Here is a 22,816-nt window from a genome sequence, read left to right on the forward strand (position 1 = left end):
TTGCCCGTTTGCGTTTTTTTTAGATTTTACGTGCGGTTTTTTTTTGTTTTTTTTTCTTTCTTGCTATTTCTATGCTCGGGTGGCCTCCGCTTCATGGTTCATGGTTTTCGAATTTTTGGAACGGAGCCGATCGGTCACGTGGGTCCCACGCCTCGCTTACAAAAAGAAAGGAGGTTCTGCGTCTTTTAAGACATAAAAGCAATAAGCATGGATAGTATTTCGGGTGCGATCATACCAGCACTAATGCACCGGATCCCATCAGAACTCTGCAGTTAAGCGTGCTTGGGCGAGAGTAGTACTAGGATGGGTGACCCCCTGGGAAGTCCTCGTGTTGCACCCCCCTTTTTCGTTGCCTGTTTGCGTTTTTTTTAGATTTTACGTGCGTTTTTTTTTTGTTTTTTTTTCTTTCTTGCTATTTCTATGCTCGGGTGGCCTCCGCTTCATGGTTCATGGTTTTCGTATTTTTGGAACGGAGCCGATCGGTCACGTGGGTCCCACGCCTCGCGTACGAAAACAAAGGAGGTTCTGCGTCTTTTAAGACATAAAAGCAATAAGCATGGATAATATTTCGGGTGGGATCATACCAGCACTAATGCACCGGATCCCATCAGAACTCCGCAGTTAAGTGTGCTTGGGCGAGAGTAGTACTAGGATGGGTGACCCCCTGGGAAGTCCTCGTGTTGCACCCCCTCTTTTCGTTGCCCGTTTGCGTTTTTTTAGATTTTACGTGCGGTTTTTTTTTTTTTGTTTTTTTTTCTTTCTTGCTATTTCTATGCTCGGGTGGCCTCCGCTTCATGGTTCATGGTTTTCGTATTTTTGGAACGGAGCCGATCGGTCACGTGGGTCCCACGCCTCGCTTACGAAAACAAAGGAGGTTCTGCGTCTTTTAAGACATAAAAGCAATAAGCATGGATAGTATTTCGGGTGCGATCATACCAGCACTAATGCACCGGATCCCATCAAAACTCCGCAGTTAAGCGTGCTTGGGCGAGAGTAGTACTAGGATGGGTGACCCCCTGGGAAGTCCTCGTGTTGCACCCCTTTTTTCGTTGCCCGTTTGCGTTTTTTTAGATTTTACGTGCGGTTTTTTTTTTGTTTTTTTTTTCTTTCTTGCTATTTCTATGCTCGGGTGGCCTCCGCTTCATGGTTCATGGTTTTCGTATTTTTGGAACGGAGCCGATCGGTCACGTGGGTCCCACGCCTCGCGTACGAAAAAACAAAGGAGGTTCTGCGTCTTTTAAGACATAAAAGCAATAATCATGAATAGTATTTCGGGTGCGATCATACCAGCACTAATGCACCGGATTCCATCAGAACTCCGCAGTTAAGCGTGCTTGGGCGAGAGTAGTACTAGGATGGGTGACCCCCTGGGAAGTCCTCGTGTTGCACCCCTTTTTTCGTTGCCCGTTTGCGTTTTTTTAGATTTTACGTGCGGTTTTTTTTTTGTTTTTTTTTTCTTTCTTGCTATTTCTATGCTCGGGTGGCCCCCGCTTCATGGTTCATGGTTGATGGTTTTCGTATTTTTGGAACGGAGCCGATCGGTCTCGTGGGTCCCACGCCTCGCGTACGAAAACAAAGGAGGTTCTGCGTCTTTTAAGACATAAAAGCAATAAGCATGGATAGTATTTCGGGTGCGATCATACCAGCACTAATGCACCGGATCCCATCAGAACTCCGCAGTTAAGCGTGCTTGGGCGAGAGTAGTACTAGGATGGGTGACCCCCTGGGAAGTCCTCGTGTTGCACCCCCCTTTTTCGTTGCCCGTTTGCGTTTTTTTTAGATTTTACGTGCGGTTTTTTTTTGTTTTTTTTTCTTTCTTGCTATTTCTATGCTCGGGTGGCTTCCGCTTCATGGTTCATGGTTTTCGTATTTTTGGAACGGAGCCGATCGGTCTCGTAGGTCCCATGCCTCGCGTACGAAAACAAAGGAGGTTCTGCGTCTTTTAAGAAATAAAAGCAATAATCATTAATAGTATTTCGGGTGCGATCATACCAGCACTAATGCACCGGATCCCATCAGAACTCCGCAGTTAAGCGTGCTTGGGCGAGAGTAGTACTAGGATGGGTGACCCCCTGGGAAGTCCTCGTGTTGCACCCCCCTTTTTCGTTGCCCGTTTGCGTTTTTTTTAGATTTTACGTGCGGTTTTTTTTTTTTTTCTTTCTTGCTGTTTCTATGCTCGGGTGGCCTCCGCTTCATGGTTGATGGTTTTCGTATTTTTGGAACGGAGCCGATCGGTCACGTGGGTCCCACGCCTCGCGTACGAAAACAAAGGAGGTTCTGCGTCTTTTAAGACATAAAAGCAATAAGCATGGATAGTATTTCGGGTGCGATCATACCAGCACTAATGCACCGGATCCCATCAGAACTCCGCAGTTAAGCGTGCTTGGGCGAGAGTAGTACTAGGATGGGTGACCCCCTGGGAAGTCCTCGTGTTGCACCCCCCTTTTTCGTTGCCTGTTTGCGTTTTTTTTAGATTTTACGTGCGGTTTTTTTTTGTTTTTTTTTCTTTCTTGCTATTTCTATGCTCGGGTGGCCTCCGCTTCATGGTTCATGGTTTTCGTATTTTTGGAACGGAGCCGATCGGTCACGTGGGTCCCACGCCTCGCGTACGAAAACAAAGGAGGTTCTGCGTCTTTTAAGACATAAAAGCAATAATCATGAATAGTATTTCGGGTGCGATCATACCAGCACTAATGCACCGGATCCCATCAGAACTCCGCAGTTAAGTGTGCTTGGGCGAGAGTAGTACTAGGATGGGTGACCCCCTGGGAAGTCCTCGTGTTGCACCCCCCTTTTTCGTTGCCCGTTTGCGTTTTTTTAGATTTTACGTGCGGTTTTTTTTTTTCTTTCTTGCTATTTCTATGCTCGGGTGGCCTCCGCTTCATGGTTCATGGTTTTCGTATTTTTGCAACGGAGCCGATCGGTCACGTGGGTCCCACGCCTCGCGTACGAAAACAAAGGAGGTTCTGCGTCTTTTAAGACATAAAAGCAATAAGCATGGATAGTATTTCGGGTGCGATCATACCAGCACTAATGCACCGGATCCCATCAGAACTCCGCAGTTAAGTGTGCTTGGGCGAGAGTAGTACTAGCATGGGTGACCCCTGGTAAGTCCTCGTGTTGCACCCCCCTTTTTCGTTGCCTGTTTGCGTTTTTTTTAGATTTTACGTGCGGTTTTTTTTTGTTTTTTTTTCTTTCTTGCTATTTCTATGCTCGGGTGGCCTCCGCTTTATGGTTGATGGTTTTCGTATTTTTGGAACGGAGCCGATCGGTCACGTGGGTCCCACGCCTCGCTTACGAAAACAAAGGAGGTTCTGCGTCTTTTAAGACATAAAAGCAATAAGCATGGATAGTATTTCGGGTGCGATCATACCAGCACTAATGCACCGGATCCCATCAGAACTCCGCAGTTAAGCGTGCTTGGGCGAGAGTAGTACTAGGATAGGTGACCCCCTGGGAAGTCCTCGTGTTGCACCCCCCTTTTTCGTTGCCCGTTTGCGTTTTTTTTAGATTTTACGTGCGGTTATTTTTTGTTTTTTTTTCTTTTTTGCTATTTCTATGCTCGGGTGGCCTCCGCTTCATGGTTCATGGTTTTCGTATTTTTGGAACGGAGCCGATTGGTCTCGTGGGTCCCACGCCTCGCGTACGAAAACAAAGGAGGTTCTGCGTCTTTTAAGACATAAAAGCAATAATCATGAATAGTATTTCGGGTGCGATCATACCAGCACTAATGCACCGGATCCTATCAGAACTCCGCAGTTAAGCGTGCTTGGGCGAGAGTAGTACTAGGATGGGTGACCCCCTGGGAAGTCCTCGTGTTGCACCCCCTTTTTCGTTGCCCGTTTGCGTTTTTTTTAGATTTTACGTGCGGTTTTTTTTTTTCTTTCTTGCTGTTTCTATGCTCGGGTGGCTTCCGCTTCATGGTTGATGGTTTTCGTATTTTTGGAACGGAGCCGATCGGTCACGTGGGTCCCACGCCTCGCGTACGAAAACAAAGGAGGTTCTGCGTCTTTTAAGACATAAAAGCAATAAGCATGGATAGTATTTCGGGTGCGATCATACCAGCACTGATGCACCGGATCCCATCAGAACTCCGCAGTTAAGCGTGCTTGGGCGAGAGTAGTACTAGGATGGGTGACCCCCTGGGAAGTCCTCGTGTTGCACCCTCCTTTTTCGTTGCCTGTTTGCGTTTTTTTTAGATTTTACGTGCGGTTTTTTTTTGTTTTTTTTTCTTTCTTGCTATTTCTATGCTCGGGTGGCCTCCGCTTCATGGTTCATGGTTTTCATATTTTTGGAACGGAGCCGATCGGTCACGTGGGTCCCACGCCTCGCTTACGAAAACAAAGGAGGTTCTGCGTCTTTTAAGACATAAAAGCAATAAGCATGCATAGTATTTCGGGTGCGATCATACCAGCACTAATGCACCGGATCCCATCAGAACTCCGCAGTTAAGCGTGCTTGGGCGAGAGTAGTACTAGGATGGGTGACCCCCTGGGAAGTCCTCGTGTTGCACCCCTTTTTTCGTTGCCCGTTTGCGTTTTTTTAGATTTTACGTGCGGTTTTTTTTTTGTTTTTTTTTTCTTTCTTGCTATTTCTATGCTCGGGTGGCCTCCGCTTCATGGTTCATGGTTCATGGTTTTCGTATTTTTGGAACGGACCCGATCGGTCTCGTGGGTCCCACGCCTCGCGTAGGAAAACAAAGGAGGTTCTGCGTCTTTTAAGACATAAAAGCAATAAGCATGGATAGTATTTCGGGTGCGATCATACCAGCACTAATGCACCGGATCCCATCAGAACTCCGCAGTTAAGCGTGCTTGGGCGAGAGTAGTACTAGGATGGGTGACCCCCTGGGAAGTCCTCGTGTTGCACCCCTTTTTTCGTTGCCCGTTTGCGTTTTTTTAGATTTTACGTGCAGTTTTTTTTTTTGTTTTTTTTTTTCTTTCTTGCTATTTCTATGCTCGGGTGGCCTCCGCTTCATGGTTCATGGTTTTCGTATTTTTGGAACGGAGCCGATCGGTCTCGTGGGTCCCACGCCTCGCGTACGAAAACAAAGGAGGTTCTGCGTCTTTTAAGACATAAAAGCAATAATCATGAATAGTATTTCGGGTGCGATCATACCAGCACTAATGCACCGGATCCCATCAGAACTCCGCAGTTAAGCGTGCTTGGGCGAGAGTAGTACTAGGATGGGTGACCCCCTGGGAAGTCCTCGTGTTGCACCCCCCTTTTTCGTTGCCCGTTTGCGTTTTTTTTAGATTTTACGTGCTGTTTTTTTTTTGTTTTTGTTTCTTTCTTGCTGTTTCTATGCTCGGGTAGCCTCCGCTTCATGGTTCATGGTTTTCGTATTTTTGGAACGGAGCCGATCGGTCACGTGGGTCCCACGCCTCGCGTAGGAAAACAAAGGAGGTTCTGCGTCTTTTAAGACATAAAAGCAATAAGCATGGATAGTATTTCGGGTGCGATCATACCAGCACTAATGCACCGGATCCCATCAAAACTCCGCAGTTAAGCGTGCTTGGGCGAGAGTAGTACTAGGATGGGTGACCCGCTGGGAAGTCCTCGTGTTGCACCCCTTTTTTCGTTGCCCGTTTGCGTTTTTTTAGATTTTACGTGCGGTTTTTTTTTTGTTTTTTTTTTCTTTCTTGCTATTTCTATGCTCGGGTGGCCTCCGCTTCATGGTTCATGGTTTTCGTATTTTTGGAACGGAGCCGATCGGTCACGTGGGTCCCACGCCTCGCGTACGAAAACAAAGGAGGTTCTGCGTCTTTTAAGACATAAAAGCAATAATCATGAATAGTATTTCGGGTGCGATCATACCAGCACTAATGCACCGGATTCCATCAGAACTCCGCAGTTAAGCGTGCTTGGGCGAGAGTAGTACTAGGATGGGTGACCCCCTGGGAAGTCCTCGTGTTGCACCCCTTTTTTCGTTGCCCGTTTGCGTTTTTTTAGATTTTACGTGCGGTTTTTTTTTTGTTTTTTTTTCTTTCTTGCTATTTCTATGGTCGGGTGGCCTCCGCCTCATGGTTCATGGTTGATGGTTTTCGTATTTTTGGAACGGAGCCGATCGGTCTCGTGGGTCCCACGCCTCGCGTACGAAAACAAAGGAGGTTCTGCGTCTTTTAAGACATAAAAGCAATAAGCATGGATAGTATTTCGGGTGCGATCATACCAGCACTAATGCACCGGATCCCATCAGAACTCCGCAGTTAAGCGTGCTTGGGCGAGAGTAGTACTAGGATGGGTGACCCCCTAGGAAGTCCTCGTGTTGCACCCCCCTTTTTCGTTGCCCGTTTGCGTTTTTTTTAGATTTTACGTGCGGTTTTTTTTTTGTTTTTTTTTCTTTTTTGCTATTTCTATGCTCGGGTGGCCTCCGCTTCATGGTTCATGGTTTTCGTATTTTTGGAACGGAGCCGATCAGTCTCGTGGGTCCCACGCCTCGCGTACGAAAACAAAGGAGGTTCTGCGTCTTTTAAGACATAAAAGCAATAATCATGAATAGTATTTCGGGTGCGATCATACCAGCACTAATGCACCGGATCCTATCAGAACTCCGCAGTTAAGCGTGCTTGGGCGAGAGTAGTACTAGGATGGGTGACCCCCTGGGAAGTCCTCGTGTTGCACCCCCCTTTTTCGTTGCACGTTTGCGTTTTCTTTAGATTTTACGTGCGGTTTTTTTTTTTTTTTTCTTTCTTGCTGTTTCTATGCTCGGGTGGCTTCCGCTTCATGGTTGATGGTTTTCGTATTTTTGGAACGGAGCCGATCGGTCACGTGGGTCCCACGCCTCGCGTACGAAAACAAAGGAGGTTCTGCGTCTTTTAAGACATAAAAGCAATAAGCATGGATACTATTTCGGGTGCGATCATACCAGCACTAATGCACCGGATCCCATCAGAAGTCCGCAGTTAAGCGTGCTTGGGCGAGAGTAGTACTAGGATGGGTGACCCCCTGGGAAGTCCTCGTGTTGCACCCCTTTTTTCGTTGCCCGTTTGCGTATTGTTAGATTTTACGTGCGGTTTTTTTTTTGTTTTTTTTTTCTTTCTTGCTATTTCTATGCTCGGGTGGCCTCCGCTTCATGGTTCATGGTTTTCGTATTTTTGGAACGGAGCCGATCGGTCACGTGGGTCCCACGCCTCGCTTACGAAAACAAAGGAGGTTCTGCGTCTTTTAAGACATAAAAGCAATAAGCATGGATAGTATTTCGGGTGCGATCATACCAGCACTAATGCACCGGATCCCATCAGAACTCCGCAGTTAAGCGTGCTTGGGCGAGAGTAGTACTAGGATGGGTGACCCCCTGGGAAGTCCTCGTGTTGCACCCCTTTTTTCGTTGTCCGTTTGCGTTTTTTTAGACTTTACGTGCGGTTTTTTTTTTGTTTTTTTTTTCTTTCTTGCTATTTCTATGCTCGGGTGGCCTCCGCTTCATTGTTCATGGTTCATGGTTTTCGTATTTTTGGAACGGACCCGATCGGTCTCGTAGGTCCCACGCCTCGCGTAGGAAAACAAAGGAGGTTCTGCGTCTTTTAAGACATAAAAGCAATAAGCATGGATAGTATTTCGGCTGCGATCATACCAGCACTAATGCACCGGATCCCATCAGAACTCCGCAGTTAAGCGTGCTTGGGCGAGAGTAGTACTAGGATGGGTGACCCCCTGGGAAGTCCTCGTGTTGCACCCCTTTTTTCGTTGCCCGTTTGCGTTTTTTTAGATTTTACGTGCAGTTTTTTTTTTGTTTTTTTTTTCTTTCTTGCTATTTCTATGCTCGGGTGGCCTCCGCTTCATGGTTCATGGTTTTCGTATTTTTGGAACGGAGCCGATCGGTCTCGTGGGTCCCACGCCTCGCGTACGAAAACAAAGGAGGTTCTGCGTCTTTTAAGACATAAAAGCAATAATCATGAATAGTATTTCGGGTGCGATCATACCAGCACTAATGCACCGGATCCCATCAGAACTCCGCAGTTAAGCGTGCTTGGGCGAGAGTAGTACTAGGATGGGTGACCCCCTGGGAAGTCCTCGTGTTGCACCCCCCTTTTTCGTTGCCCGTTTGCGTTTTTTTTAGATTTTCCGTGCTGTTTTTTTTTGTTTTTGTTTCTTTCTTGCTGTTTCTATGCTCGGGTAGCCTCCGCTTCATGGTTCATGGTTTTCGTATTTTTGGAACGGAGCCGATCGGTCACGTGGGTCCCACGCCTCGCGTACGAAAACAAAGGAGGTTCTGCGTCTTTTAAGACATAAAAGCAATAAGCATGGATAGTATTTCGGGTGCGATCATACCAGCACTAATGCACCGGATCCCATCAGAACTCCGCAGTTAAGCGTGCTTGGGCGAGAGTAGTACTAGGATGGGTGACCCCCTGGGAAGTCCTCGTGTTGCACCCCCCTTTTCCGTTGCCCGTTTGCGTTTTTTTAGATTTTACGTGCGGTTTTTTTTTTGTTTTTTTTTCTTTCTTGCTATTTCTATGCTCGGGTGGCCTCCGCTTCATGGTACATGGTTTTCGTCTTTTTGGAACGGAGCCGATCGGTCTCGTGGGTCCCACGCCTCGCGTACGAAAACAAAGGAGGTTCTGCGTCTTTTAAGACATAAAAGCAATAAGCATGGATAATATTTCGGGTACGATCATACCGGCACTAATGCACCGGATCCCATCAGAAGTCCGCAGTTAAGCGTGCTTGGGCGAGAGTAGTACTAGGATGGGTGACCCCCTGGGAAGTCCTCGTGTTGCACCCCTTTTTTCGTTGCCCGTTTGCGTTTTTTTAGATTTTACGTGCGGTTTTTTTTTTGTTTTTTTTTTCTTTCTTGCTATTTCTATGCTCGGGTGGCCTCCGCTTCATGGTTCATGGTTCATGGTTTTCGTATTTTTGGAACGGACCCGATCGGTCTCGTGGGTCCCACGCCTCGCGTAGGAAAACAAAGGAGGTTCTGCGTCTTTTAAGACATAAAAGCAATAAGCATGGATAGTATTTCGGGTGCGATCATACCAGCACTAATGCACCGGATCCCATCAGAACTCCGCAGTTAAGCGTGCTTGGGCGAGAGTAGTACTAGGATGGGTGACCCCCTGGGAAGTCCTCGTGTTGCACCCCTTTTTTCGTTGCCCGTTTGCGTTTTTTTAGATTTTACGTGCGGTTTTTTTTTTGTTTTTTTTTTCTTTCTTGCTATTTCTATGCTCGGGTGGCCTCCGCTTCATGGTTCATGGTTCATGGTTTTCGTATTTTTGGAACGGACCCGATCGGTCTCGTGGGTCCCACGCCTCGCGTAGGAAAACAAAGGAGGTTCTGCGTCTTTTAAGACATAAAAGCAATAAGCATGGATAGTATTTCGGGTGCGATCATACCAGCACTAATGCACCGGATCCCATCAGAACTCCGCAGTTAAGCGTGCTTGGGCGAGAGTAGTACTAGGATGGGTGACCCCCTGGGAAGTCCTCGTGTTGCACCCCTTTTTTCGTTGCCCGTTTGCGTTTTTTTAGATTTTACGTGCAGTTTTTTTTTTGTTTTTTTTTTCTTTCTTGCTATTTCTATGCTCGGGTGGCCTCCGCTTCATGGTTCATGGTTTTCGTATTTTTGGAACGGAGCCGATCGGTCTCGTGGGTCCCACGCCTCGCGTACGAAAACAAAGGAGGTTCTGCGTCTTTTAAGACATAAAAGCAATAATCATGAATAGTATTTCGGGTGCGATCATACCAGCACTAATGCACCGGATCCCATCAGAACTCCGCAGTTAAGCGTGCTTGGGCGAGAGTAGTACTAGGATGGGTGACCCCCTGGGAAGTCCTCGTGTTGCACCCGCCTTTTTCGTTGCCCGTTTGCGTTTTTTTTAGATTTTACGTGCTGTTTTTTTTTTGTTTTTGTTTCTTTCTTGCTGTTTCTATGCTCGGGTAGCCTCCGCTTCATGGTTCATGGTTTTCGTATTTTTGGAACGGAGCCGATCGGTCACGTGGGTCCCACGCCTCGCGTAGGAAAACAAAGGAGGTTCTGCGTCTTTTAAGACATAAAAGCAATAAGCATGGATAGTATTTCGGGTGCGATCATACCAGCACTAATGCACCGGATCCCATCAAAACTCCGCAGTTAAGCGTGCTTGGGCGAGAGTAGTACTAGGATGGGTGACCCGCTGGGAAGTCCTCATGTTGCACCCCCTTTTTTCGTTGCCCGTTTGCGTTTTTTTAGATTTTACGTGCGGTTTTTTTTTTGTTTTTTTTTTCTTTCTTGCTATTTCTATGCTCGGGTGGCCTCCGCTTCATGGTTCATGGTTCATGGTTTTCGTATTTTTGGAACGGACCCGATCGGTCTCGTGGGTCCCACGCCTCGCGTAGGAAAACAAAGGAGGTTCTGCGTCTTTTAAGACATAAAAGCAATAAGCATGGATAGTATTTCGGGTGCGATCATACCAGCACTAATGCACCGGATCCCATCAGAACTCCGCAGTTAAGCGTGCTTGGGCGAGAGTAGTACTAGGATGGGTGACCCCCTGGGAAGTCCTCGTGTTGCACCCCTTTTTTCGTTGCCCGTTTGCGTTTTTTTAGATTTTACGTGCGGTTTTTTTTTTGTTTTTTTTTTCTTTCTTGCTATTTCTATGCTCGGGTGGCCTCCGCTTCATGGTTCATGGTTCATGGTTTTCGTATTTTTGGAACGGACCCGATCGGTCTCGTGGGTCCCACGCCTCGCGTAGGAAAACAAAGGAGGTTCTGCGTCTTTTAAGACATAAAAGCAATAAGCATGGATAGTATTTCGGGTGCGATCATACCAGCACTAATGCACCGGATCCCATCAGAACTCCGCAGTTAAGCGTGCTTGGGCGAGAGTAGTACTAGGATGGGTGACCCCCTGGGAAGTCCTCGTGTTGCACCCCTTTTTTCGTTGCCCGTTTGCGTTTTTTTAGATTTTACGTGCAGTTTTTTTTTTGTTTTTTTTTCTTTCTTGCTATTTCTATGCTCGGGTGGCCTCCGCTTCATGGTTCATGGTTTTCGTATTTTTGGAACGGAGCCGATCGGTCTCGTGGGTCCCACGCCTCGCGTACGAAAACAAAGGAGGTTCTGCGTCTTTTAAGACATAAAAGCAATAATCATGAATAGTATTTCGGGTGCGATCATACCAGCACTAATGCACCGGATCCCATCAGAACTCCGCAGTTAAGCGTGCTTGGGCGAGAGTAGTACTAGGATGGGTGACCCCCTGGGAAGTCCTCGTGTTGCACCCGCCTTTTTCGTTGCCCGTTTGCGTTTTTTTTAGATTTTACGTGCTGTTTTTTTTTTGTTTTTGTTTCTTTCTTGCTGTTTCTATGCTCGGGTAGCCTCCGCTTCATGGTTCATGGTTTTCGTATTTTTGGAACGGAGCCGATCGGTCACGTGGGTCCCACGCCTCGCGTAGGAAAACAAAGGAGGTTCTGCGTCTTTTAAGACATAAAAGCAATAAGCATGGATAGTATTTCGGGTGCGATCATACCAGCACTAATGCACCGGATCCCATCAAAACTCCGCAGTTAAGCGTGCTTGGGCGAGAGTAGTACTAGGATGGGTGACCCGCTGGGAAGTCCTCATGTTGCACCCCCTTTTTTCGTTGCCCGTTTGCGTTTTTTTAGATTTTACGTGCGGTTTTTTTTTTTTTGTTTTTTTTTCTTTCTTGCTATTTCTATGCTCGGGTGGCCTCCGCTTCATGGTTCATGGTTTTCGTATTTTTGGAACGGAGCCGATCGGTCACGTGGGTCCCACGCCTCGCGTACGAAAACAAAGGAGGTTCTGCGTCTTTTAAGACATAAAAGCAATAATCATGAATAGTATTTCGGGTGCGATCATACCAGCACTAATGCACCGGATTCCATCAGAACTCCGCAGTTTAGCGTGCTTGGGCGAGAGTAGTACTAGGATGGGTGACCCCCTGGGAAGTCCTCGTGTTGCACCCCTTTTTTCGTTGCCCGTTTGCGTTTTTTTAGATTTTACGTGCGGTTTTTTTTTTGTTTTTTTTTCTTTCTTGCTATTTCTATGGTCGGGTGGCCTCCGCCTCATGGTTCATGGTTGATGGTTTTCGTATTTTTGGAACGGAGCCGATCGGTCTCGTGGGTCCCACGCCTCGCGTACGAAAACAAAGGAGGTTCTGCGTCTTTTAAGACATAAAAGCAATAAGCATGGATAGTATTTCGGGTGCGATCGTACCAGCACTAATGCACCGGATCCCATCAGAACTCCGCAGTTAAGCGTGCTTGGGCGAGAGTAGTACTAGGATGGGTGACCCCCTGGGAAGTCCTCGTGTTGCACCCCCCTTTTTCGTTGCCCGTTTGCGTTTTTTTTAGATTTTACGTGCGGTTTTTTTTTGTTTTTTTTTCTTTTTTGCTATTTCTATGCTCGGGTGGCCTCCGCTTCATGGTTCATGGTTTTCGTATTTTTGGAACGGAGCCGATCGGTCTCGTGGGTCCCACGCCTCGCGTACGAAAACAAAGGAGGTTCTGCGTCTTTTAAGACATAAAAGCAATAATCATGAATAGTATTTCGGGTGCGATCATACCAGCACTAATGCACCGGATCCTATCAGAACTCCGCAGTTAAGCGTGCTTGGGCGAGAGTAGTACTAGGATGGGTGACCCCCTGGGAAGTCCTCGTGTTGCACCCCCCTTTTTCGTTGCCCGTTTGCGTTTTTTTTAGATTTTACGTGCGGTTTTTTTTTTTCTTTCTTGCTGTTTCTATGCTCGGGTGGCTTCCGCTTCATGGTTGATGGTTTTCGTATTTTTGGAACGGAGCCGATCGGTCACGTGGGTCCTACGCCTCGCGTACGAAAACAAAGGAGGTTCTGCTTCTTTTAAGACATAAAAGCAATAAGAATGGATAATATTTCGGGTGCGATCATACCGGCACTAATGCACCGGATCCCATCAGAAGTCCGCAGTTAAGCGTGCTTGTGCGAGAGTAGTACTAGGATGGGTGACCCCCTGGGAAGTCCTCGTGTTGCACCCCTTTTTTCGTTGCCCGTTTGCGTTTTTTTAGATTTTACGTGCGGTTTTTTTTTTGTTTTTTTTTTCTTTCTTGCTATTTCTATGCTCGGGTGGCCTCCGCTTCATGGTTCATGGTTTTCGTATTTTTGGAACGGAGCCGATCGGTCACGTGGGTCCCACGCCTCGCTTACGAAAACAAAGGAGGTTCTGCGTCTTTTAAGACATAAAAGCAATAAGCATGGATAGTATTTCGGGTGCGATCATACCAGCACTAATGCACCGGATCCCATCAGAACTCCGCAGTTAAGCGTGCTTGGGCGAGAGTAGTACTAGGATGGGTGACCCGCTGGGAAGTCCTCGTGTTGCACCCCTTTTTTCGTTGTCCGTTTGCGTTTTTTTAGATTTTACGTGCGGTTTTTTTTTTGTTTTTTTTTTCTTTCTTACTATTTCTATGCTCGGGTGGCCTCCGCTTCATGGTTCATGGTTCATGGTTTTCGTATTTTTGGAACGGACCCGATCGGTCTCGTGGGTCCCACGCCTCGCGTAGGAAAACAAAGGAGGTTCTGCGTCTTTTAAGACATAAAAGCAATAAGCATGGATAGTATTTCGGGTGCGATCATACCAGCACTAATGCACCGGATCCCATCAGAACTCCGCAGTTAAGCGTGCTTGGGCGAGAGTAGTACTAGGATGGGTGACCCCCTGGGAAGTCCTCGTGTTGCACCCCTTTTTTCGTTGCCCGTTTGCGTTTTTTTAGATTTTACGTGCAGTTTTTTTTTTCTTTCTTGCTATTTCTATGCTCGGGTGGCCTCCGCTTCATGGTTCATGGTTTTCGTATTTTTGGAACGGAGCCGATCGGTCTCGTGGGTCCCACGCCTCTTGTACGAAAACAAAGGAGGTTCTGCGTCTTTTAAGACATAAAAGCAATAATCATGAATAGTATTTCGGGTGCGATCATACCAGCACTAATGCACCGGATCCCATCAGAACTCCGCAGTTAAGCGTGCTTGGGCGAGAGTAGTACTAGGATGGGTGACCCCCTGTGAAGTCCTCGTGTTGCACCCCCCTTTTTCGTTGCCCGTTTGCGTTTTTTTTAGATTTTACGTGCTGTTTTTTTTTTGTTTTTGTTTCTTTCTTGCTGTTTCTATGCTCGGGTAGCCTCCGCTTCATGGTTCATTGTTTTCGTATTTTTGGAACGGAGCCGATCGGTCACGTGGGTCCCACGCCTCGCGTACGAAAACAAAGGAGGTTCTGCGTCTTTTAAGACATAAAAGCAATAAGCATGGATAGTATTTCGGGTGCGATCATACCAGCACTAATGCACCGGATCCCATCAGAACTCCGCAGTTAAGCGTGCTTGGGCGAGAGTAGTACTAGGATGGGTGACCCCCTGGGAAGTCCTCGTGTTGCACCCCCCTTTTCCGTTGCCCGTTTGCGTTTTTTTAGATTTTACGTGCGGTTTTTTTTTTGTTTTTTTTTCTTTCTTGCTATTTCTATGCTCGGGTGGCCTCCGCTTCATGGTACATGGTTTTCGTATTTTTGGAACGGAGCCGATCGGTCTCGTGGGTCCCACGCCTCGCGTACGAAAACAAAGGAGGTTCTGCGTCTTTTAAGACATAAAAGCAATAAGCATGGATAATATTTCGGGTGCGATCATACCGGCACTAATGCACCGGATCCCATCAGAAGTCCGCAGTTAAGCGTGCTTGGGCGAGAGTAGTACTAGGATGGGTGACCCCCTGGGAAGTCCTCGTGTTGCACCCCTTTTTTCGTTGCCCGTTTGCGTTTTTTTAGATTTTACGTGCGGTTTTTTTTTTGTTTTTTTTTCTTTCTTGCTATTTCTATGCTCGGGTGGCCTCCGCTTCATGGTTCATGGTTCATGGTTTTCGTATTTTTGGAACGGACCCGATCGGTCTCGTGGGTCCCATGCCTCGCGTAGGAAAACAAAGGAGGTTCTGCGTCTTTTAAGACATAAAAGCAATAAGCATGGATAATATTTCGGGTGCGATCATACCGGCACTAATGCACCGGATCCCATCAGAAGTCCGCAGTTAAGCGTGCTTGGGCGAGAGTAGTACTAGGATGGGTGACCCCCTGGGAAGTCCTCGTGTTGCACCCCTTTTTTCGTTGCCCGTTTGCGTTTTTTTAGATTTTACGTGCGGTTTTTTTTTTGTTTTTTTTTTCTTTCTTGCTATTTCTATGCTCGGGTGGCCTCCGCTTCATGGTTCATGGTTCATGGTTTTCGTATTTTTGGAACGGACCCGATCGGTCTCGTGGGTCCCATGCCTCGCGTAGGAAAACAAAGGAGGTTCTGCGTCTTTTAAGACATAAAAGCAATAAGAATGGATAGTATTTCGGGTGCGATCATACCAGCACTAATGCACCGGATCCCATCAGAACTCCGCAGTTAAGCGTGCTTGGTCGAGAGTAGTACTAGGATGGGTGACCCCCTGGGAAGTCCTCGTGTTGCACCCCTTTTTTCGTTGCCCGTTTGCGTTTTTTTAGATTTTACGTGCAGTTTTTTTTTTGTTTTTTTTTTCTTTCTTGCTATTTCTATGCTCGGGTGGCCTCCGCTTCATGGTTCATGGTTTTCGTATTTTTGGAACGGAGCCGATCGGTCTCGTGGGTCCCACGCCTCGCGTACGAAAACAAAGGAGGTTTTGCGTCTTTTAAGACATAAAAGCAATAAGCATGGATAATATTTCGGGTGCGATCATACCAGCACTAATGCACCGGATCCCATTAGAACTCCGCAGTTAAGCGTGCTTGGGCGAGAGTAGTACTAGGATGGGTGACCCCCTGGGAAGTCCTCGTGTTGCACCCCACTTTTTCGTTGCCCGTTTGCGTTTTTTTTAGATTTTACGTGCTGTTTTTTTTTGTTTTTGTTTCTTTCTTGCTGTTTCTATGCTCGGGTGGCCTCCGCTTCATGGTTGATGGTTTTCGTATTTTTGGAACGGAGCCGATCGGTCACGTGGGTCCCACGCCTCGCGTACGAAAACAAAGGAGGTTCTGCGTCTTTTAAGACATAAAAGCAATAAGCACGGATAGTATTTCGGGTGCGATCATACCAGCACTAATGCACCGGATCCCATCAGAACTCCGCACTTAAGCGTGCTTGGGCGAGAGTAGTACTAGAATGGGTGACCCCCTGGGAAGTCCTCGTGTTGCACCCCACTTTTTCGTTGCCCGTTTGCGTTTTTTTAGATTTTACGTGCGGTTTTTTTTTGTTTTTTTTTCTTTCTTGCTATTTCTATGCTCGGGTGGCCTCCGCTTCATGGTTCATGGTTTTCGTATTTTTGGAACGGAGCCGATCGGTCACGTGGGTCCCACGCCTCGCTTACGAAAACAAAGGAGGTTCTGCGTCTTTTAAGACATAAAAGCAATAAGCATGGATAGTATTTCGGGTGCGATCATACCAGCACTAATGCACCGGATCCCATCAGAACTCCGCAGTTAAGCGTGCTTGGGCGAGAGTAGTACTAGGATGGGTGACCCCCTGGGAAGTCCTCGTGTTGCACCCCTTTTTTCGTTGCCCGTTTGCGTTTTTTTAGATTTTACGTGCAGTTTTTTTTTTTTTGTTTTTTTTTCTTTCTTGCTATTTCTATGCTCGGGTGGCCTCCGCTTCATGGTTCATGGTTTTCGTATTTTTGGAACGGAGCCGATCGGTCTCGTGGGTCCCACGCCTCGCGTACGAAAACAAAGGAGGTTTTGCGTCTTTTAAGACATAAAAGCAATAAGCATGGATAGTATTTCGGGTGCGATCATACCAGCACTAATGCACCGGATCCCATCAGAACTCCGCAGTTAAGCGTGCTGGGGCGAGAGTAGTACTAGGATTGGTGACCCCCTGGGAAGTCCTCGTGTTGCACCCCACTTTTTCGTTGCCCGTTTGCGTTTTTTTTAGATTTTACGTGCTGTTTTTTTTGTTTTTGTTTCTTTCTTGCTGTTTCTATGCTCGGGTGGCCTCCGCTTCATGGTTGATGGTTTTCGTATTTTTGGAACGGAGCCGATCGGTCACGTGGGTCCCACGCCTCGCGTACGAAAACAAAGGAGGTTCTGCGTCTTTTAAGACATAAAAGCAATAAGCACGGATAGTATTTCGGGTGCGATCATACCAGCACTAATGCACCGGATCCCATCAGAACTCCGCAGTTAAGCGTGCTTGGGCGAGAGTAGTACTAGGATGGGTGACCCCCTGGGAAGTCCTCGTGTTGCACCCCACTTTTTCGTTGCCCGTTTGCGTTTTTTTTAGATTTTACGTGCTGTTTTTTTTTGTTTTTGTTTCTTTCTTGCTGTTTCTATGCTCGGGTGGCCTCCGCTTCATGGTTGATGGTTTTCGTATTTTTGGAACGGAGCCGATCGGTCACGTGGGTCCCACGCCTCGCGTACGAAAACAAAGGAGGTTCTGCGTCTTTTAAGACATAAAAGCAATAAGCACGGATAGTATTTCGGGTGCGATCATACCAGCACTAATGCACCGGATCCCATCAGAACTCCGCAGTTAAGCGTGCTTGGGCGAGAGTAGTACTAGGATGGGTGACCCCCTGGGAAGTCCTCGTGTTGCACCCCACTTTTTCGTTGCCCGTTTGCGTTTTTTTAGATTTTACGTGCGGTTTTTTTTTGTTTTTTTTTTCTTTCTTGCTATTTCTATGCTCGGGTGGCCTCCGCTTCATGGTTCATGGTTTTCGTATTTTTGGAACGGAGCCGATCGGTCACGTGGGTCCCACGCCTCGCTTACGAAAACAAAGGAGGTTCTGCGTCTTTTAAGACATAAAAGCAATAAGCATGGATAGTATTTCGGGTGCGATCATACCAGCACTAATGCACCGGATCCCATCAGAACTCCGCAGTTAAGCGTGCTTGGGCGAGAGTAGTACTAGGATGGGTGACCCCCTGGGAAGTCCTCGTGTTGCACCCGCCTTTTTCGTTGCCCGTTTGCGTTTTTTTTAGATTTTACGTGCTGTTTTTTTTTTGTTTTTGTTTCTTTCTTGCTGTTTCTATGCTCGGGTAGCCTCCGCTTCATGGTTCATGGTTTTCGTATTTTTGGAACGGAGCCGATCGGTCACGTGGGTCCCACGCCTCGCGTAGGAAAACAAAGGAGGTTCTGCGTCTTTTAAGACATAAAAGCAATAAGCATGGATAGTATTTCGGGTGCGATCATACCAGCACTAATGCACCGGATCCCATCAAAACTCCGCAGTTAAGCGTGCTTGGGCGAGAGTAGTACTAGGATGGGTGACCCGCTGGGAAGTCCTCATGTTGCACCCCCTTTTTTCGTTGCCCGTTTGCGTTTTTTTAGATTTTACGTGCGGTTTTTTTTTTTTTTGTTTTTTTTTCTTTCTTGCTATTTCTATGCTCGGGTGGCCTCCGCTTCATGGTTCATGGTTTTCGTATTTTTGGAACGGAGCCGATCGGTCACGTGGGTCCCACGCCTCGCGTACGAAAACAAAGGAGGTTCTGCGTCTTTTAAGACATAAAAGCAATAATCATGAATAGTATTTCGGGTGCGATCATACCAGCACTAATGCACCGGATTCCATCAGAACTCCGCAGTTAAGCGTGCTTGGGCGAGAGTAGTACTAGGATGGGTGACCCCCTGGGAAGTCCTCGTGTTGCACCCCTTTTTTCGTTGCCCGTTTGCGTTTTTTTAGATTTTACGTGCGGTTTTTTTTTTGTTTTTTTTTCTTTCTTGCTATTTCTATGGTCGGGTGGCCTCCGCCTCATGGTTCATGGTTGATGGTTTTCGTATTTTTGGAACGGAGCCGATCGGTCTCGTGGGTCCCACGCCTCGCGTACGAAAACAAAGGAGGTTCTGCGTCTTTTAAGACATAAAAGCAATAAGCATGGATAGTATTTCGGGTGCGATCGTACCAGCACTAATGCACCGGATCCCGTCAGAACTCCGCAGTTAAGCGTGCTTGGGCGAGAGTAGTACTAGGATGGGTGACCCCCTGGGAAGTCCTCGTGTTGCACCCCCCTTTTTCGTTGCCCGTTTGCGTTTTTTTTAGATTTTACGTGCGGTTTTTTTTTGTTTTTTTTTCTTTTTTGCTATTTCTATGCTCGGGTGGCCTCCGCTTCATGGTTCATGGTTTTCGTATTTTTGGAACGGAGCCGATCGGTCTCGTGGGTCCCACGCCTCGCGTACGAAAACAAAGGAGGTTCTGCGTCTTTTAAGACATAAAAGCAATAATCATGAATAGTATTTCGGGTGCGATCATACCAGCACTAATGCACCGGATCCTATCAGAACTCCGCAGTTAAGCGTGCTTGGGCGAGAGTAGTACTAGGATGGGTGACCCCCTGGGAAGTCCTCGTGTTGCACCCCCCTTTTTCGTTGCCCGTTTGCGTTTTTTTTAGATTTTACGTGCGGTTTTTTTTTTTTTCTTTCTTGCTGTTTCTATGCTCGGGTGGCTTCCGCTTCATGGTTGATGGTTTTCGTATTTTTGGAACGGAGCCGATCGGTCACGTGGGTCCTACGCCTCGCGTACGAAAACAAAGGAGGTTCTGCTTCTTTTAAGACATAAAAGCAATAAGAATGGATAATATTTCGGGTGCGATCATACCGGCACTAATGCACCGGATCCCATCAGAAGTCCGCAGTTAAGCGTGCTTGTGCGAGAGTAGTACTAGGATGGGTGACCCCCTGGGAAGTCCTCGTGTTGCACCCCTTTTTTCGTTGCCCGTTTGCGTTTTTTTAGATTTTACGTGCGGTTTTTTTTTTGTTTTTTTTTTCTTTCTTGCTATTTCTATGCTCGGGTGGCCTCCGCTTCATGGTTCATGGTTTTCGTATTTTTGGAACGGAGCCGATCGGTCACGTGGGTCCCACGCCTCGCTTACGAAAACAAAGGAGGTTCTGCGTCTTTTAAGACATAAAAGCAATAAGCATGGATAGTATTTCGGGTGCGATCATACCAGCACTAATGCACCGGATCCCATCAGAACTCCGCAGTTAAGCGTGCTTGGGCGAGAGTAGTACTAGGATGGGTGACCCGCTGGGAAGTCCTCGTGTTGCACCCCTTTTTTCGTTGCCCGTTTGCGTTTTTTTAGATTTTACGTGCGGTTTTTTTTTTGTTTTTTTTTTCTTTCTTGCTATTTCTATGCTCGGGTGGCCTCCGCTTCATGGTTCATGGTTCATGGTTTTCGTATTTTTGGAACGGACCCGATCGGTCTCGTGGGTCCCACGCCTCGCGTAGGAAAACAAAGGAGGTTCTGCGTCTTTTAAGACATAAAAGCAATAAGCATGGATAGTATTTCGGGTGCGATCATACCAGCACTAATGCACCGGATCCCATCAGAACTCCGCAGTTAAGCGTGCTTGGGCGAGAGTAGTACTAGGATGGGTGACCCCCTGGGAAGTCCTCGTGTTGCACCCCTTTTTTCGTTGCCCGTTTGCGTTTTTTTAGATTTTACGTGCAGTTTTTTTTTTGTTTTTTTTTTCTTTCTTGCTATTTCTATGCTCGGGTGGCCTCCGCTTCATGGTTCATGGTTTTCGTATTTTTGGAACGGAGCCGATCGGTCTCGTGGGTCCCACGCCTCTTGTACGAAAACAAAGGAGGTTCTGCGTCTTTTAAGACATAAAAGCAATAATCATGAATAGTATTTCGGGTGCGATCATACCAGCACTAATGCACCGGATCCCATCAGAACTCCGCAGTTAAGCGTGCTTGGGCGAGAGTAGTACTAGGATGGGTGACCCCCTGTGAAGTCCTCGTGTTGCACCCCCCTTTTTCGTTGCCCGTTTGCGTTTTTTTTAGATTTTACGTGCTGTTTTTTTTTTGTTTTTGTTTCTTTCTTGCTGTTTCTATGCTCGGGTAGCCTCCGCTTCATGGTTCATGGTTTTCGTATTTTTGGAACGGAGCCGATCGGTCACGTGGGTCCCACGCCTCGCGTACGAAAACAAAGGAGGTTCTGCGTCTTTTAAGACATAAAAGCAATAAGCATGGATAGTATTTCGGGTGCGATCATACCAGCACTAATGCACCGGATCCCATCAGAACTCCGCAGTTAAGCGTGCTTGGGCGAGAGTAGTACTAGGATGGGTGACCCCCTGGGAAGTCCTCGTGTTGCACCCCCCTTTTCCGTTGCCCGTTTGCGTTTTTTTAGATTTTACGTGCGGTTTTTTTTTTGTTTTTTTTTCTTTCTTGCTATTTCTATGCTCGGGTGGCCTCCGCTTCATGGTACATGGTTTTCGTATTTTTGGAACGGAGCCGATCGGTCTCGTGGGTCCCACGCCTCGCGTACGAAAACAAAGGAGGTTCTGCGTCTTTTAAGACATAAAAGCAATAAGCATGGATAATATTTCGGGTGCGATCATACCGGCACTAATGCACCGGATCCCATCAGAAGTCCGCAGTTAAGCGTGCTTGGGCGAGAGTAGTACTAGGATGGGTGACCCCCTGGGAAGTCCTCGTGTTGCACCCCTTTTTTCGTTGCCCGTTTGCGTTTTTTTAGATTTTACGTGCGGTTTTTTTTTTGTTTTTTTTTTCTTTCTTGCTATTTCTATGCTCGGGTGGCCTCCGCTTCATGGTTCATGGTTCATGGTTTTCGTATTTTTGGAACGGACCCGATCGGTCTCGTGGGTCCCATGCCTCGCGTAGGAAAACAAAGGAGGTTCTGCGTCTTTTAAGACATAAAAGCAATAAGAATGGATAGTATTTCGGGTGCGATCATACCAGCACTAATGCACCGGATCCCATCAGAACTCCGCAGTTAAGCGTGCTTGGTCGAGAGTAGTACTAGGATGGGTGACCCCCTGGGAAGTCCTCGTGTTGCACCCCTTTTTTCGTTGCCCGTTTGCGTTTTTTTAGATTTTACGTGCAGTTTTTTTTTTGTTTTTTTTTTTCTTTCTTGCTATTTCTATGCTCGGGTGGCCTCCGCTTCATGGTTCATGGTTTTCGTATTTTTGGAACGGAGCCGATCGGTCTCGTGGGTCCCACGCCTCGCGTACGAAAACAAAGGAGGTTTTGCGTCTTTTAAGACATAAAAGCAATAAGCATGGATAATATTTCGGGTGCGATCATACCAGCACTAATGCACCGGATCCCATTAGAACTCCGCAGTTAAGCGTGCTTGGGCGAGAGTAGTACTAGGATGGGTGACCCCCTGGGAAGTCCTCGTGTTGCACCCCACTTTTTCGTTGCCCGTTTGCGTTTTTTTTAGATTTTACGTGCTGTTTTTTTTTGTTTTTGTTTCTTTCTTGCTGTTTCTATGCTCGGGTGGCCTCCGCTTCATGGTTGATGGTTTTCGTATTTTTGGAACGGAGCCGATCGGTCACGTGGGTCCCACGCCTCGCGTACGAAAACAAAGGAGGTTCTGCGTCTTTTAAGACATAAAAGCAATAAGCACGGATAGTATTTCGGGTGCGATCATACCAGCACTAATGCACCGGATCCCATCAGAACTCCGCACTTAAGCGTGCTTGGGCGAGAGTAGTACTAGAATGGGTGACCCCCTGGGAAGTCCTCGTGTTGCACCCCACTTTTTCGTTGCCCGTTTGCGTTTTTTTAGATTTTACGTGCGGTTTTTTTTTGTTTTTTTTTTCTTTCTTGCTATTTCTATGCTCGGGTGGCCTCCGCTTCATGGTTCATGGTTTTCGTATTTTTGGAACGGAGCCGATCGGTCACGTGGGTCCCACGCCTCGCTTACGAAAACAAAGGAGGTTCTGCGTCTTTTAAGACATAAAAGCAATAAGCATTGATAGTATTTCGGGTGCGATCATACCAGCACTAATGCACCGGATCCCATCAGAACTCCGCAGTTAAGCGTGCTTGGGCGAGAGTAGTACTAGGATGGGTGACCCCCTGGGAAGTCCTCGTGTTGCACCCCTTTTTTCGTTGCCCGTTTGCGTTTTTTTAGATTTTACGTGCAGTTTTTTTTTTTTTGTTTTTTTTTCTT

General features: G+C 47.0%; 65 non-coding genes across 65 annotated transcripts; all 65 read left to right on the forward strand.

Moving 5' to 3' along the window:
* The first annotated feature begins 221 nt into the window (after positions 1 to 221).
* Positions 222 to 340, forward strand: LOC145155115 (5S ribosomal RNA). The gene has a single exon (XR_013735571.1). It is a non-coding gene; the product is annotated as a 5S ribosomal RNA (ribosomal RNA).
* A 230-nt stretch (positions 341 to 570) lies between these two features.
* LOC145143660 (5S ribosomal RNA) lies at positions 571 to 689 on the forward strand. Its single transcript, XR_013724689.1, has one exon. It is a non-coding gene; the product is annotated as a 5S ribosomal RNA (ribosomal RNA).
* Positions 690 to 922: 233 nt separating this feature from the next.
* LOC145143735 (5S ribosomal RNA) lies at positions 923 to 1,041 on the forward strand. Its single transcript, XR_013724765.1, has one exon. It is a non-coding gene; the product is annotated as a 5S ribosomal RNA (ribosomal RNA).
* A 232-nt stretch (positions 1,042 to 1,273) lies between these two features.
* On the forward strand, positions 1,274 to 1,392 carry LOC145155352 (5S ribosomal RNA). Its single transcript, XR_013735797.1, has one exon. It is a non-coding gene; the product is annotated as a 5S ribosomal RNA (ribosomal RNA).
* Positions 1,393 to 1,629: 237 nt separating this feature from the next.
* Positions 1,630 to 1,748, forward strand: LOC145152064 (5S ribosomal RNA). The gene has a single exon (XR_013732601.1). It is a non-coding gene; the product is annotated as a 5S ribosomal RNA (ribosomal RNA).
* A 230-nt stretch (positions 1,749 to 1,978) lies between these two features.
* LOC145152065 (5S ribosomal RNA) lies at positions 1,979 to 2,097 on the forward strand. The gene has a single exon (XR_013732602.1). It is a non-coding gene; the product is annotated as a 5S ribosomal RNA (ribosomal RNA).
* Positions 2,098 to 2,322: 225 nt separating this feature from the next.
* On the forward strand, positions 2,323 to 2,441 carry LOC145152066 (5S ribosomal RNA). The gene has a single exon (XR_013732603.1). It is a non-coding gene; the product is annotated as a 5S ribosomal RNA (ribosomal RNA).
* Positions 2,442 to 2,671: 230 nt separating this feature from the next.
* On the forward strand, positions 2,672 to 2,790 carry LOC145154091 (5S ribosomal RNA). Its single transcript, XR_013734574.1, has one exon. It is a non-coding gene; the product is annotated as a 5S ribosomal RNA (ribosomal RNA).
* Positions 2,791 to 3,011: 221 nt separating this feature from the next.
* On the forward strand, positions 3,012 to 3,129 carry LOC145149871 (5S ribosomal RNA). Its single transcript, XR_013730711.1, has one exon. It is a non-coding gene; the product is annotated as a 5S ribosomal RNA (ribosomal RNA).
* Positions 3,130 to 3,359: 230 nt separating this feature from the next.
* LOC145137925 (5S ribosomal RNA) lies at positions 3,360 to 3,478 on the forward strand. Its single transcript, XR_013721279.1, has one exon. It is a non-coding gene; the product is annotated as a 5S ribosomal RNA (ribosomal RNA).
* A 230-nt stretch (positions 3,479 to 3,708) lies between these two features.
* LOC145138472 (5S ribosomal RNA) lies at positions 3,709 to 3,827 on the forward strand. Its single transcript, XR_013721543.1, has one exon. It is a non-coding gene; the product is annotated as a 5S ribosomal RNA (ribosomal RNA).
* A 221-nt stretch (positions 3,828 to 4,048) lies between these two features.
* LOC145152648 (5S ribosomal RNA) lies at positions 4,049 to 4,167 on the forward strand. The gene has a single exon (XR_013733176.1). It is a non-coding gene; the product is annotated as a 5S ribosomal RNA (ribosomal RNA).
* Positions 4,168 to 4,397: 230 nt separating this feature from the next.
* LOC145152067 (5S ribosomal RNA) lies at positions 4,398 to 4,516 on the forward strand. Its single transcript, XR_013732604.1, has one exon. It is a non-coding gene; the product is annotated as a 5S ribosomal RNA (ribosomal RNA).
* A 237-nt stretch (positions 4,517 to 4,753) lies between these two features.
* LOC145152068 (5S ribosomal RNA) lies at positions 4,754 to 4,872 on the forward strand. The gene has a single exon (XR_013732605.1). It is a non-coding gene; the product is annotated as a 5S ribosomal RNA (ribosomal RNA).
* Positions 4,873 to 5,104: 232 nt separating this feature from the next.
* LOC145152070 (5S ribosomal RNA) lies at positions 5,105 to 5,223 on the forward strand. Its single transcript, XR_013732607.1, has one exon. It is a non-coding gene; the product is annotated as a 5S ribosomal RNA (ribosomal RNA).
* A 231-nt stretch (positions 5,224 to 5,454) lies between these two features.
* On the forward strand, positions 5,455 to 5,573 carry LOC145146449 (5S ribosomal RNA). The gene has a single exon (XR_013727394.1). It is a non-coding gene; the product is annotated as a 5S ribosomal RNA (ribosomal RNA).
* Positions 5,574 to 5,803: 230 nt separating this feature from the next.
* Positions 5,804 to 5,922, forward strand: LOC145155353 (5S ribosomal RNA). Its single transcript, XR_013735798.1, has one exon. It is a non-coding gene; the product is annotated as a 5S ribosomal RNA (ribosomal RNA).
* Positions 5,923 to 6,158: 236 nt separating this feature from the next.
* Positions 6,159 to 6,277, forward strand: LOC145154823 (5S ribosomal RNA). Its single transcript, XR_013735288.1, has one exon. It is a non-coding gene; the product is annotated as a 5S ribosomal RNA (ribosomal RNA).
* Positions 6,278 to 6,508: 231 nt separating this feature from the next.
* Positions 6,509 to 6,627, forward strand: LOC145138483 (5S ribosomal RNA). The gene has a single exon (XR_013721546.1). It is a non-coding gene; the product is annotated as a 5S ribosomal RNA (ribosomal RNA).
* Positions 6,628 to 6,854: 227 nt separating this feature from the next.
* LOC145144044 (5S ribosomal RNA) lies at positions 6,855 to 6,973 on the forward strand. The gene has a single exon (XR_013725065.1). It is a non-coding gene; the product is annotated as a 5S ribosomal RNA (ribosomal RNA).
* Positions 6,974 to 7,203: 230 nt separating this feature from the next.
* Positions 7,204 to 7,322, forward strand: LOC145152071 (5S ribosomal RNA). Its single transcript, XR_013732608.1, has one exon. It is a non-coding gene; the product is annotated as a 5S ribosomal RNA (ribosomal RNA).
* Positions 7,323 to 7,559: 237 nt separating this feature from the next.
* LOC145135167 (5S ribosomal RNA) lies at positions 7,560 to 7,678 on the forward strand. Its single transcript, XR_013719639.1, has one exon. It is a non-coding gene; the product is annotated as a 5S ribosomal RNA (ribosomal RNA).
* Positions 7,679 to 7,908: 230 nt separating this feature from the next.
* Positions 7,909 to 8,027, forward strand: LOC145152072 (5S ribosomal RNA). Its single transcript, XR_013732609.1, has one exon. It is a non-coding gene; the product is annotated as a 5S ribosomal RNA (ribosomal RNA).
* Positions 8,028 to 8,257: 230 nt separating this feature from the next.
* On the forward strand, positions 8,258 to 8,376 carry LOC145152073 (5S ribosomal RNA). Its single transcript, XR_013732610.1, has one exon. It is a non-coding gene; the product is annotated as a 5S ribosomal RNA (ribosomal RNA).
* Positions 8,377 to 8,606: 230 nt separating this feature from the next.
* LOC145148496 (5S ribosomal RNA) lies at positions 8,607 to 8,725 on the forward strand. Its single transcript, XR_013729378.1, has one exon. It is a non-coding gene; the product is annotated as a 5S ribosomal RNA (ribosomal RNA).
* Positions 8,726 to 8,962: 237 nt separating this feature from the next.
* On the forward strand, positions 8,963 to 9,081 carry LOC145152074 (5S ribosomal RNA). The gene has a single exon (XR_013732611.1). It is a non-coding gene; the product is annotated as a 5S ribosomal RNA (ribosomal RNA).
* Positions 9,082 to 9,318: 237 nt separating this feature from the next.
* LOC145152075 (5S ribosomal RNA) lies at positions 9,319 to 9,437 on the forward strand. The gene has a single exon (XR_013732612.1). It is a non-coding gene; the product is annotated as a 5S ribosomal RNA (ribosomal RNA).
* A 230-nt stretch (positions 9,438 to 9,667) lies between these two features.
* On the forward strand, positions 9,668 to 9,786 carry LOC145154440 (5S ribosomal RNA). Its single transcript, XR_013734912.1, has one exon. It is a non-coding gene; the product is annotated as a 5S ribosomal RNA (ribosomal RNA).
* A 231-nt stretch (positions 9,787 to 10,017) lies between these two features.
* LOC145149285 (5S ribosomal RNA) lies at positions 10,018 to 10,136 on the forward strand. Its single transcript, XR_013730135.1, has one exon. It is a non-coding gene; the product is annotated as a 5S ribosomal RNA (ribosomal RNA).
* A 238-nt stretch (positions 10,137 to 10,374) lies between these two features.
* LOC145152076 (5S ribosomal RNA) lies at positions 10,375 to 10,493 on the forward strand. The gene has a single exon (XR_013732613.1). It is a non-coding gene; the product is annotated as a 5S ribosomal RNA (ribosomal RNA).
* Positions 10,494 to 10,730: 237 nt separating this feature from the next.
* LOC145152077 (5S ribosomal RNA) lies at positions 10,731 to 10,849 on the forward strand. Its single transcript, XR_013732614.1, has one exon. It is a non-coding gene; the product is annotated as a 5S ribosomal RNA (ribosomal RNA).
* Positions 10,850 to 11,078: 229 nt separating this feature from the next.
* On the forward strand, positions 11,079 to 11,197 carry LOC145154441 (5S ribosomal RNA). Its single transcript, XR_013734913.1, has one exon. It is a non-coding gene; the product is annotated as a 5S ribosomal RNA (ribosomal RNA).
* A 231-nt stretch (positions 11,198 to 11,428) lies between these two features.
* LOC145149286 (5S ribosomal RNA) lies at positions 11,429 to 11,547 on the forward strand. Its single transcript, XR_013730136.1, has one exon. It is a non-coding gene; the product is annotated as a 5S ribosomal RNA (ribosomal RNA).
* Positions 11,548 to 11,780: 233 nt separating this feature from the next.
* On the forward strand, positions 11,781 to 11,899 carry LOC145146586 (5S ribosomal RNA). The gene has a single exon (XR_013727523.1). It is a non-coding gene; the product is annotated as a 5S ribosomal RNA (ribosomal RNA).
* Positions 11,900 to 12,135: 236 nt separating this feature from the next.
* Positions 12,136 to 12,254, forward strand: LOC145155451 (5S ribosomal RNA). The gene has a single exon (XR_013735891.1). It is a non-coding gene; the product is annotated as a 5S ribosomal RNA (ribosomal RNA).
* Positions 12,255 to 12,484: 230 nt separating this feature from the next.
* LOC145138489 (5S ribosomal RNA) lies at positions 12,485 to 12,603 on the forward strand. Its single transcript, XR_013721549.1, has one exon. It is a non-coding gene; the product is annotated as a 5S ribosomal RNA (ribosomal RNA).
* Positions 12,604 to 12,825: 222 nt separating this feature from the next.
* On the forward strand, positions 12,826 to 12,944 carry LOC145148678 (5S ribosomal RNA). Its single transcript, XR_013729551.1, has one exon. It is a non-coding gene; the product is annotated as a 5S ribosomal RNA (ribosomal RNA).
* Positions 12,945 to 13,174: 230 nt separating this feature from the next.
* Positions 13,175 to 13,293, forward strand: LOC145155006 (5S ribosomal RNA). The gene has a single exon (XR_013735469.1). It is a non-coding gene; the product is annotated as a 5S ribosomal RNA (ribosomal RNA).
* A 237-nt stretch (positions 13,294 to 13,530) lies between these two features.
* On the forward strand, positions 13,531 to 13,649 carry LOC145152079 (5S ribosomal RNA). The gene has a single exon (XR_013732615.1). It is a non-coding gene; the product is annotated as a 5S ribosomal RNA (ribosomal RNA).
* Positions 13,650 to 13,868: 219 nt separating this feature from the next.
* Positions 13,869 to 13,987, forward strand: LOC145154659 (5S ribosomal RNA). The gene has a single exon (XR_013735123.1). It is a non-coding gene; the product is annotated as a 5S ribosomal RNA (ribosomal RNA).
* Positions 13,988 to 14,218: 231 nt separating this feature from the next.
* On the forward strand, positions 14,219 to 14,337 carry LOC145152080 (5S ribosomal RNA). Its single transcript, XR_013732616.1, has one exon. It is a non-coding gene; the product is annotated as a 5S ribosomal RNA (ribosomal RNA).
* Positions 14,338 to 14,567: 230 nt separating this feature from the next.
* On the forward strand, positions 14,568 to 14,686 carry LOC145144483 (5S ribosomal RNA). The gene has a single exon (XR_013725492.1). It is a non-coding gene; the product is annotated as a 5S ribosomal RNA (ribosomal RNA).
* A 236-nt stretch (positions 14,687 to 14,922) lies between these two features.
* On the forward strand, positions 14,923 to 15,041 carry LOC145144484 (5S ribosomal RNA). The gene has a single exon (XR_013725493.1). It is a non-coding gene; the product is annotated as a 5S ribosomal RNA (ribosomal RNA).
* A 237-nt stretch (positions 15,042 to 15,278) lies between these two features.
* On the forward strand, positions 15,279 to 15,397 carry LOC145136485 (5S ribosomal RNA). The gene has a single exon (XR_013720486.1). It is a non-coding gene; the product is annotated as a 5S ribosomal RNA (ribosomal RNA).
* Positions 15,398 to 15,627: 230 nt separating this feature from the next.
* Positions 15,628 to 15,746, forward strand: LOC145153632 (5S ribosomal RNA). The gene has a single exon (XR_013734131.1). It is a non-coding gene; the product is annotated as a 5S ribosomal RNA (ribosomal RNA).
* Positions 15,747 to 15,976: 230 nt separating this feature from the next.
* LOC145145943 (5S ribosomal RNA) lies at positions 15,977 to 16,095 on the forward strand. The gene has a single exon (XR_013726893.1). It is a non-coding gene; the product is annotated as a 5S ribosomal RNA (ribosomal RNA).
* Positions 16,096 to 16,324: 229 nt separating this feature from the next.
* Positions 16,325 to 16,443, forward strand: LOC145152082 (5S ribosomal RNA). The gene has a single exon (XR_013732618.1). It is a non-coding gene; the product is annotated as a 5S ribosomal RNA (ribosomal RNA).
* Positions 16,444 to 16,675: 232 nt separating this feature from the next.
* Positions 16,676 to 16,794, forward strand: LOC145146567 (5S ribosomal RNA). Its single transcript, XR_013727505.1, has one exon. It is a non-coding gene; the product is annotated as a 5S ribosomal RNA (ribosomal RNA).
* A 229-nt stretch (positions 16,795 to 17,023) lies between these two features.
* Positions 17,024 to 17,142, forward strand: LOC145152083 (5S ribosomal RNA). The gene has a single exon (XR_013732619.1). It is a non-coding gene; the product is annotated as a 5S ribosomal RNA (ribosomal RNA).
* A 230-nt stretch (positions 17,143 to 17,372) lies between these two features.
* LOC145152084 (5S ribosomal RNA) lies at positions 17,373 to 17,491 on the forward strand. The gene has a single exon (XR_013732620.1). It is a non-coding gene; the product is annotated as a 5S ribosomal RNA (ribosomal RNA).
* Positions 17,492 to 17,721: 230 nt separating this feature from the next.
* Positions 17,722 to 17,840, forward strand: LOC145154442 (5S ribosomal RNA). The gene has a single exon (XR_013734914.1). It is a non-coding gene; the product is annotated as a 5S ribosomal RNA (ribosomal RNA).
* A 231-nt stretch (positions 17,841 to 18,071) lies between these two features.
* On the forward strand, positions 18,072 to 18,190 carry LOC145149287 (5S ribosomal RNA). The gene has a single exon (XR_013730137.1). It is a non-coding gene; the product is annotated as a 5S ribosomal RNA (ribosomal RNA).
* Positions 18,191 to 18,424: 234 nt separating this feature from the next.
* LOC145155354 (5S ribosomal RNA) lies at positions 18,425 to 18,543 on the forward strand. The gene has a single exon (XR_013735799.1). It is a non-coding gene; the product is annotated as a 5S ribosomal RNA (ribosomal RNA).
* Positions 18,544 to 18,779: 236 nt separating this feature from the next.
* On the forward strand, positions 18,780 to 18,898 carry LOC145139125 (5S ribosomal RNA). The gene has a single exon (XR_013721836.1). It is a non-coding gene; the product is annotated as a 5S ribosomal RNA (ribosomal RNA).
* Positions 18,899 to 19,128: 230 nt separating this feature from the next.
* LOC145138495 (5S ribosomal RNA) lies at positions 19,129 to 19,247 on the forward strand. The gene has a single exon (XR_013721553.1). It is a non-coding gene; the product is annotated as a 5S ribosomal RNA (ribosomal RNA).
* Positions 19,248 to 19,471: 224 nt separating this feature from the next.
* On the forward strand, positions 19,472 to 19,590 carry LOC145148679 (5S ribosomal RNA). Its single transcript, XR_013729552.1, has one exon. It is a non-coding gene; the product is annotated as a 5S ribosomal RNA (ribosomal RNA).
* Positions 19,591 to 19,820: 230 nt separating this feature from the next.
* LOC145155008 (5S ribosomal RNA) lies at positions 19,821 to 19,939 on the forward strand. The gene has a single exon (XR_013735471.1). It is a non-coding gene; the product is annotated as a 5S ribosomal RNA (ribosomal RNA).
* A 237-nt stretch (positions 19,940 to 20,176) lies between these two features.
* On the forward strand, positions 20,177 to 20,295 carry LOC145152085 (5S ribosomal RNA). Its single transcript, XR_013732621.1, has one exon. It is a non-coding gene; the product is annotated as a 5S ribosomal RNA (ribosomal RNA).
* Positions 20,296 to 20,525: 230 nt separating this feature from the next.
* Positions 20,526 to 20,644, forward strand: LOC145154660 (5S ribosomal RNA). The gene has a single exon (XR_013735124.1). It is a non-coding gene; the product is annotated as a 5S ribosomal RNA (ribosomal RNA).
* Positions 20,645 to 20,875: 231 nt separating this feature from the next.
* LOC145152086 (5S ribosomal RNA) lies at positions 20,876 to 20,994 on the forward strand. The gene has a single exon (XR_013732622.1). It is a non-coding gene; the product is annotated as a 5S ribosomal RNA (ribosomal RNA).
* Positions 20,995 to 21,224: 230 nt separating this feature from the next.
* LOC145144485 (5S ribosomal RNA) lies at positions 21,225 to 21,343 on the forward strand. The gene has a single exon (XR_013725494.1). It is a non-coding gene; the product is annotated as a 5S ribosomal RNA (ribosomal RNA).
* Positions 21,344 to 21,580: 237 nt separating this feature from the next.
* LOC145136492 (5S ribosomal RNA) lies at positions 21,581 to 21,699 on the forward strand. Its single transcript, XR_013720491.1, has one exon. It is a non-coding gene; the product is annotated as a 5S ribosomal RNA (ribosomal RNA).
* Positions 21,700 to 21,930: 231 nt separating this feature from the next.
* Positions 21,931 to 22,049, forward strand: LOC145153634 (5S ribosomal RNA). Its single transcript, XR_013734133.1, has one exon. It is a non-coding gene; the product is annotated as a 5S ribosomal RNA (ribosomal RNA).
* Positions 22,050 to 22,279: 230 nt separating this feature from the next.
* LOC145145944 (5S ribosomal RNA) lies at positions 22,280 to 22,398 on the forward strand. The gene has a single exon (XR_013726894.1). It is a non-coding gene; the product is annotated as a 5S ribosomal RNA (ribosomal RNA).
* A 230-nt stretch (positions 22,399 to 22,628) lies between these two features.
* LOC145152088 (5S ribosomal RNA) lies at positions 22,629 to 22,747 on the forward strand. The gene has a single exon (XR_013732624.1). It is a non-coding gene; the product is annotated as a 5S ribosomal RNA (ribosomal RNA).
* Positions 22,748 to 22,816: the final 69 nt, after the last annotated feature.

This window comes from Lactuca virosa, chromosome 1 (assembly GCF_052849685.1).
Source record: "Lactuca virosa cultivar CGN04683 chromosome 1, Lactuca_virosa_CGN04683_v6, whole genome shotgun sequence".
In the NCBI taxonomy this organism is placed as follows: Eukaryota; Viridiplantae; Streptophyta; class Magnoliopsida; order Asterales; family Asteraceae; genus Lactuca; species Lactuca virosa.